This window comes from Podarcis vaucheri (assembly GCF_965113315.1).
Source record: "Podarcis vaucheri genome assembly, chromosome: 11".
Lineage (NCBI taxonomy): Eukaryota > Metazoa > Chordata > Lepidosauria > Squamata > Lacertidae > Podarcis > Podarcis vaucheri.
The window spans coordinates 1,478,484-1,487,643 of NC_138749.1; positions in this window are offsets into that span (position 1 = coordinate 1,478,484).

Genomic DNA, 9,160 nt, shown 5'->3' on the forward strand with positions numbered 1-9,160 from the left:
TTGGGGCTCTCTTTCCGAACTTCTCTAGCGCCCGGCAAGGGGGCGGGAAGTGGTCTTGCTTTCTATCCCAATCCCAGCCGCACTGGTCGGTGCCACGTAACCGTGCGTGAGCCCGCTTCCAAAAGCAAGGGGGATTTTCGACCCGAAATTCTATCCAGGGACCACCTGATCTGGCACTGCATGGCGCGGGCGTCCAGTAGGGCCCCTTTTCCTGAGATGTGACGATAGGTAGGAGGTTGCCAGGAGGGATAGCCCATGAGGAATTGGGCAGGACCGGCAGAGTGGAAAGAGACCCCAGGTTATAGGAAATAAGGAAATAAGGAAATAGGAAATGGAACGCAAGGAACCGGATAGCTAGAGCTCTCTAAAACCCACTAAGGAAGTTGCCAGGCAACTAGAAGCCCCTTCTCCTCTTTACTATACGTCCCTGTACTAAGCGTACCAAACCCCTAGACATACCAATCCTAATCAACCCCTCTTTTTTCCCCTTCTCTATCCCAGACACCCCCCCCCCAAAAAAAAAGGAAAAAGCAAAAAGCAACAACAGCAACGCATGCATCTATAAAGGGGTACCCAGTCAACCAAGCGTTGTGAGCCCTACCAGTCTGATTACCTGGTGGTGTGTTTGAAGAGGCAAGGAGGCTCATAAAACCATGTGGGACCTTCCTACTAATTTCACTTAATGAAGCCAAAGGTAGTGGCCCATCTCCTTGCAATAACCAACTAAAGGATGAGAATATATATGTTTACATGTTGTCTGTTATGTGTGTTGTCTGTTAATACATATATGAGAATATGTATGTTTACATGTTGTCCGTTATGTGTGTTGTCTGTTCCTTCTGTCTCTGGCAGACTGCCTTTCTTAAGTGTGCATAGTTTAAACTGCAAGCTTGCTTCAAAATTTAAATCTAAGGAAGTCATGCTGGATCTTAGCAGTCCTAAATAAGAGAAAATGAGAATGAAGTGTGCAAATGTTTACCCCACCTCTTGCTTTGCCCCAACTTTTGAGATTGCGAGTCTACAGTCTTATTTTGGAAGGTGCTGATAACCTAATGTTTCTGCTGCAAAAGCCTAGTTGAGCCAACTGCTCTCAAGCTAAATGCAGTGTATGTATTTCATTAAGCATATGCCTATGAAAGTATGGTGTTCCTTCTAAGAAAATATCTGAGTCCAGTTTTAACTTTGATTTGGTTGGACAGAAGAGTTATTGTAAGGCTCCTGATATCAGTCTCTATAAGACTTCCTGGCCTCTTTTCTTAGAAAATGCCCCCCCCCCCGTTTCATTCTGTCTCTTTCAGGGTTTTTTTTTTCCCCTCCTTCTCCTTCTTATTCTGTGCCAGGTAAATTTACTCCTGAGTAAGCTTCCTTTAAAGGAAACTGCAAGGGGGGGCATAGATTAGGCTTACTATTGCTCTGCAAGTTCAACAAAATTGTCAAATCTCTGGCTGTTGTAATTATTTGTGAGTGGTTATATCAATTGAATTAACTTTGCTTTATAAAAGATCCTCTCCCTATCTTAGGAAAATGTTAACTTCAATCTTCCTTTAAAGATAATTTCTATAGGTATGTGTGTGTTTCTGGTAGTACAAATCTTGCTATGAACCCTGTATTTTAGGGTTGGACTAGATGACCCCAGGTCCCTTTCAACTTTCCCAATTTGTGGCTGATGAGTTGAAATTCAGCCCAGGTTGGCTCTTTGTTTTTTAAAAGGTGTGATGAGAGGTGAAAGCCATGATGTTTGAAGCAGAACTGGTGATATCAAGCATTTAAGTGATTACAGTGTTTATCATTTTGTCTATTATTTACAAAAATCAGACTTAAAAGTCTACTCAAAGTTTAAGCACATACAAATGGATAATCAAGTAGAATTAGCCTTGACCAATCCATTTGTCTGCAAATGGTAAGGCCGAAATGACTGAGAATGTTTAAAAAAAAAAAAAAAATTCCTATGAATTCTAACTCTCTGGCCATTTTTACTCATAAATAAGAGAGCGGTTGATTGTTCCGCGAATGGCCAGAGGGATATTAGCCCTTTCCTGTACATAAAGGAAGCAGTCTCGTTTGCTTGGGCCGAAATCGCTAGCTTTGGTAAATACTTAAATTGCTGAGTTTCTCTTTTTTGTTTAAAATCAAACCCTGTTTTCAAAATCTACTCCATACCCTTCCCTTCCCTTATTCAAATGTTAATTTAGCCAAAGGATGCAACATTTTCAATAGTACAAAAGGTTTGCTGAGACATGAACTCTGCACATGCACAGAGGCTAGATCAGCTAAAGAAGAGAGAGAGAGAGGACGGGGGGGGGGGGACTGTAAGGAGGGAGAGGAGGTTTCTTCCAAATGTAAAAGAAAAGTCAGAACCATTGAGGGAAATCACCCTTAATCTGTCTTTGCTCCAAGGGCTACTTAAGACAAAAGGCTACAAAAAAAAAACCAAAAAAACAAAAAACTAGCCCATCAAAAGCCAAGAGCTTTCCAGGTTCCAAATCTTAACATGCAAAATTCTTTTCACAGGTAAATATCAAAGCATTCCCCCCTGATTGGGAATTTTAGGAACAGCATTTCCTGACAGGCTTTTCACATGAAATAATTTTCCCTTTTAACAGGATATGTGAACCCCGGTAACAAAGTGTTTGTCCCTTTTCCTCCCACAGCAACTTTCTTTCTGTTCTGTGAAACAAGTCTGAATCCCTGCTGTATTAGTGACCTCTATCTCTTTGTGCCTTTGACATTTTTTTTAAGTTACAAATAATCTGTTTTCATTTATTTAATCAGTTTCTCCATGATGTCTATGAAGTTAATCGAAGCACAACCAAACATTGTTTGTGGAATGGTACTTGTTTACCTTTGGCCTGAGCATTTCTTACTAATTCTGTCATTTTGGCTAGTGCAAGGTACCTGCACAACTTTAAATTGCCATTCATTTTATTGGTATTAACTCATTTCCCAGTATTCCGCTATTAACATTACAGCTGATGTCACATCAAGAAACACTTTTATTTTCATTTGGGATGTTAGAATGCCAAAACAGATTACTTCAGGTTACTTATTAATTGTGTGTCTTAGCATTTATTTATTTTTGGTTCCTCATAGCTCATTTTTGTGTGTTTGTGTTTTACTTTGGGGGACATGTTCATCACATGTTGAAAGTCAGTCTCACGAAGTTCTTTTATTGAATAGCACATGGTGAATTTTAAGTTTTCCTCATTGTTTTTCCATTTTTTCCAGTCCAGTAGTAATATGTGTGGTTTTGATAATATCTTTGTACTATTTAATAATAGTTATTTTCTGAATCTGATGTCTTTGTGTCAAGTCCATTTTCATCTAACTGGTAATCTAATTTTTTGCTTTCTTTTTTATTTTTTAACCTTTGTATTTTTTACAGTTCTCTTTCTATACATGTGGAGTAATTTTTTATTTTATAATATGAAAAGAACAACAACAACAAAAATTAAGTGAAGGAAAGCAAACAAACTTAGCAGATAATCACAGTAATTATATGGAAATGTGATAATTAATAAAATGTTTAATCCACTAAGATTGTTATTATTTGCAGCTTCCCATGGAAACTGGAGGACATCCCTTTTACCTTTTGCCCTTTCCTTGTCTAACTGTGTTTTTAAGTCACCCCAAAACCCTGCCCCCTTACAGGATATCACTTCTACAGATGTGCAATGATGAAAAGCAGCAACAACCCCTCAACTCAGTACTTCGCCATCGCAAGACCAGCAACAACAGACAACAGAGACTGCTGGGGGAGTGGGCCTGACAAAGGGGGGTGGAGTTGACTTACAAGGACATCTTTTCACTTGAACCTCAAGCCTCTGCTCCAAGATTCAAAGGATACATACGTAAAAGATCACAATGGTGTCAAGATATGCAACAGATATTTAATTATTTTGTTTTGTATTATGTGTTATTATGTAAGAATGTTGAAATGTGTCTGACAGTGTGATTTCCACAAAGGGGGGCAATTTATTGTGTGTAACTGTTTTTATGTTTAATGTCTTATTCCTTACACACCAGTGGAGAATTCTCATGCATTTTATACTTTCTAATAGCTCACACTATTGTGTAGTCCAATGTTTAGATAACCACAATTCGTTGTCCCACCTGGCACTATGCCAACCTTCCCTACCCATTTTAAAAATGTGCTAAAACTTGCTTTACCAAGGAGAAGCTTCTAAGAAACATGAAGGTGGATATGCTTTGGTTTAGCAGGAATGATTCCTTATAGACTTAAATTGACTTATTTGGACAACTGCCCTTGTCAAGAATGGTTTTCTTTTAACAGATTGGTTTGAAGAGTTGAGAACCATGGGGCAAGATAAATTCAAATTGGACTCAGTTTGAATTGGGCACGTGTATCCAGGCTGCAATTAGCCTTTTGGTCCTTTAAGTGCAAGTGAGCAACCCCCATGCGTGCAAAACCACAGCCTATAATAAAATCCCATAGCTAAAGGCCAAGGCGAAGACATCTCCCTCAGAGATGCCCAAACCTGTGCCAGCTATGGTGAATGCCAGGCGACATGGTTAAATGAAAGCCCTGAGGGGATTCAACAGACAGGATGTGTTGCTGTAGCACTATGTCAGTGTGAGACCACAAAAGAGCTAGCTTGACACCTGAGAAACACACAAAAATGGCGAAGGACAAAACACCAACTGCATTTTTCAGTCAATTACACCTTCCTGTTAAGTGCAAAGCATAAAACACTATTGAGAATGCCACAAGTAATTTAGCAACAAAATACAAGAGATGTTCTTTATATAATACCCTATATGCAGCTACCTGCACTGATATACTTGCAAATGACCGTAAGAGGCATGGCTTTCAAGTCCCTTTCAGGTTTGCATAAAGCCACACATCCCATTCACCGAGATTTAGGGTGCGGAGAAAAGATTTGCAAGTTCTTACAGAACTTTAATGCAAATCTATCTCCGAATGGGGGACTGATACGGAACGGGGGGGGGGCAATGTCTTCTTCACTACAATATATTTGCTCAATTTCTCTAGGACTCCATCACCCCTCCCCTGTCCTCCATAATCTCTCAAGTAATACTGTCAAAATCCTGTTACAATGTATCCACTCTGTTTCTGCTTTTGCTCTCTAGTACAGAGTGGCTTAGAAATCACTGAAATCTTCAAAAATTGATATAAAATCAGCCGTGGTTCTGATCTGCTCGTTCTCGGTGCCATTCAACTCAGTTCCCCTTGGACTCCATGATGCTGTCCCTACTTCCATAATCCCCAAAGCGGCAGGTCACGTACGCAGGAACTTCTTAATCCTGTCAGATAGTTTTGCAAATCCTTCCTTCGGGCAATACTAGGTGACAGACGATGTATATTCCTGGCCCATTGTCTTGCCACCACCGGTACTCAATAAATGTGTATCTATGTATATTTCCCGCTCCGCATATCCCCCCTCCCTCATCCGAAAATGCTAATTAATGTAATCCCACCTTTTCATAATGTATTCATGACGTGTAAAGTATATTCATGATGTAACTTGTGAAACCCAACCTTCCCATAATGTATTCGTGACGTTTCATGCACTGTATTCTGGGACATGGAGGGAAATCTCAAAAGTTCATGCCACCCCTTTCTCGCTGTTCAATCTCGCCTTGAACCTGTTGCGCAATAAACTTGGACCTTCTGCAGTTTGCTCCTGTGTCCGGCTGAGCTCATTTTCTTCCGCAGGGACCCACGGACTTAGTCCGATGAGCTGGGTGGCAGAGTAACCCCGCACCCAGATTTTAGCCGTAACAAGACAAATCAGAATAAGCATTGGAAAGAACTTTCTGGTGGTGAGAGCTGTTTTGACAGTGGAAGGGACCAGCTCAGAAGGGGGTAGACTCCCCCTCCTTGGAGGTATCTCACCAGAGGTTGGAGGGCCAGCCATCAGGCATTCTTTAGTTGAGATTCCTGCATTGCAGGGGGTGGACTAGATGCCCTTTGGTGGCCCCAATGCCCTTTGGTGGTCCCTTCTGACTCTACAATACGATTCTATTGAATTCATGGAGGAAAAGTCTACCAGCCACAATGGCTAGTGTTGTAAGAAAAACTGGCCCCAAGCCATTTCTCTCCAGCTGATCCATGCAGTTCAGGAGATGAAGGGGATTATCATCATCGCCCCCCCCCCCGGGGTGACTGGGGAGAGGCAACTGGCCTTCAGCCCCTGCCACCTCCCAGCCATGACTTTTAGAAATCGAAATATCTGTGTGCTGACAAGCGTGCAGATTCTACCTTTGGGCTGGTACAGAAGGGTTTGAAATTGGGCAAGGATATTTATCCCTTCTCAGAGCTTAAAGAACTGCAAGCCGCTGAAACTGTGACACACTTCTGGCTCTCTGTTCTCGCTGCACTTAAGCGCTTCTATCCTGCAATCTTGTATTTCAATTGTTAAAAGCCGACAGGCCTGGGCAGGGCTGCTTCCAAGAAACACATTCAGCTCAAATGCTGCCGAAATCCCCCCCCCTTGCTCCCAAGATGGGCAAAGCCCGTGCCTGACAATCTCTTAATCCTTCTAATGGGTTAAAGAAAATCTTAGGAGATCCCACTCGGGGAAGTGAAGAAAGCATTGCTACTTCTGTCTGAATAATCGAAACCAGAAGCAGGAATGAAAAGGAGGCAGCCAGCTGCTGGTTTCTGTGGGTGCTTTCATGATATTCAAGGGCTTTTGAATTGCTGCGTTGGCAAGATGGAAGCACGGTTTGTAAGAACCTGGAAGTTTGTTTTTATTGCAAGAAACATGACTTTGCAAGAAATCGTACAGGCTCTTGTTTGTGGCATGGGAATGACAACTACAGTGGTACCTCAGGTTACATACGCTTCAGGTTACAGATGCTTCAGGTTACAGACTCCGCTAACCCAGAAATTGTACCTCGGGTTAAGAACTTTGCTTCAGGATGAGAACAGAAATCGCATGGCGGCAGCGGGAGGCCCCATTAGCTAAAGTGGTGCTTCAGGTTAAGAACAGTTTCAGGTTAAGAACGGACCTCCAGAACGAATTAAGTTCTTAACCCGAGGTACCACTGTATAGAGTTGGAAGGGACCCCAAGAGTCATCCAGTCTAGCCCCCAGCAATGCAGGAAGCACAATGAAAGAATCCCAGACAGATGACTGCCCAACCTCCTTTTAAGTACAGCTGGTGATGTGATGATGACAATCAAAACCGAGAGCCCTGTTGAGAACACACAGGCCTCTTTTAAGCTGGGCCAGGAGTTGGATGAAATCACGACAGCTAATGGGAAGGCCAGCAGACCTTGCTTCTCCGTTAGTCACAGCTTTGGATCTGGCACAGAACAAGCCGGTGTCTCTGTATGATCAGCTTCCAGCTCTGCTCACAGATACCACCTTGGTTATTGTTCTTTTATGTAGCAGCTGGGGGGGGGGAGCTACACCCATTCTCCTGGGGGCCCCCATCACTTAGCTGTAGCTCCCACAACCTGGTTCATCCTTTTGGGATGGTGATGAGGACACTTAAGCGGCCGGCTAAAGTCATGCTTTTACAAAGGAACTTGTTAGACCAGCAATCTCCTGTTAGCTTTCAGCACTCACTGGGTACAGGACCCCAAGAACTGAAAGGGACTCAGGGCATCAGCTAGACTGGCCCCCTCCATACCCACAACATCATACGCACGCACACACACACACAAAATAATAATTTGAAGGAAGGCGGACCAGGCTGCTGCTGCTTTTTGTAACTGTTTTTCTGTGATTTGTTCTTGGGCCCTTTTAGTGGATTGTGTTTTGTATGGATTGAATTCTGTTGTAAACAAAATCTCTGCCCTTTTCCCCTTATGGGGTATCCAAGAGCCCATATAGAGTCCTTACGTAGGTTCCCTATTGGTAGGAGAAAATAACAGAGGCCAACCAGAGAATATTGAGAAGCACAGCAGCTCGTAAGCCTGGTCTTTATCGATCTGTTGCAACAGGGTCCTCACTCCCCTCACACGCAGGAGGAGGAGGAACCCAGAACAATGGCAGCGCAAGGCCTTATATAGACATTTTGAAATTGCCACCCTGTAGATCAAGGCCATCCCCAGAAACATCATACATACATCACAGAAGGGGTGTAGCTCAAGACCACCACCCCAGATAAAGGTAAAGGGACCCCTGATCATTAGGTCCAGTCATGACCGACTCTGGGGTTGCGGTGCTCATCTCGCTTTATCGCCTGAGGGAGCTGGTGTACAGCTTCTGGGTCATGTGGCCAGCATGACTAAGCCACTTCTGGCGAACCAGAGCAGCGCACAGAAACGCCGTTTACCTTCCCGTCTGAGTGGTACCTATTTATCTACTTGGACTTTGACGTGCTTTTGAACTGCTTGGTTGGCAGGAGCTGGGACTGAGCAACGGGAGCTCACCTCATTGCGGGGATTCGAACCACCGACCTTCTGATCGGCAAGTCTAGGCTCTGTGGTTTAACCCACAGCGCCACCTGTGTCCCACCACCCCAGATACATCATACCTAAATCACAGAAAAGGCGGTCTAAAACAGATACTTGAATGCTGTTTTTTCTCCTGTCTGACAGGTTACTTGATTGGTTACCCTGGGGAGCCTGGCCAGTCTTTTGTAATGATAAATACTTAGTAATGATAAATTCTTAGTTCCTGAGCCAGGTCACAGGCTCACCCTATTCAAACACAGACATACCCTTAAGACAGGATTTGTGAAGGAAAAGACAATGGGGAGGCTTTTCCATTTCCTTTGACTTTGCAGAGAAAACATTTGGTCAGTTTGGGAATCAAAAATGGTTCCAGGTCGGTCTTCCTGTGCTGCTCTATATACGTGCTTGGCTGGTACACTTATGAACATTTAACATACAGTATATCTAAGACCTCATAATTCCTATCACAATGCCTTCTTCCTTCCTTGCCTGTCTTGTGAACTGCCCTCTGGCCTGCAGAAAATCATGATAAACTGCACATTTTGTTAGGAAACTGGGAAGCTGCCTTATACAGTACTGACTCAAACGGCAGGTCCTTCCTGCTAAGTATTGTCCACCCTGACTGACAGCAATGGCTCTGCAGGATTCGAGGCAGGACTCTTCTCCCAACTATCCCTGGAGAGGATGTCAGGAATTGAACCTGGCACCTTTTGCATGCTGGACAGATGCTCCACCTCTGAGCTGTGGCCCTTCCCAAGAGGAGAAAGGATAC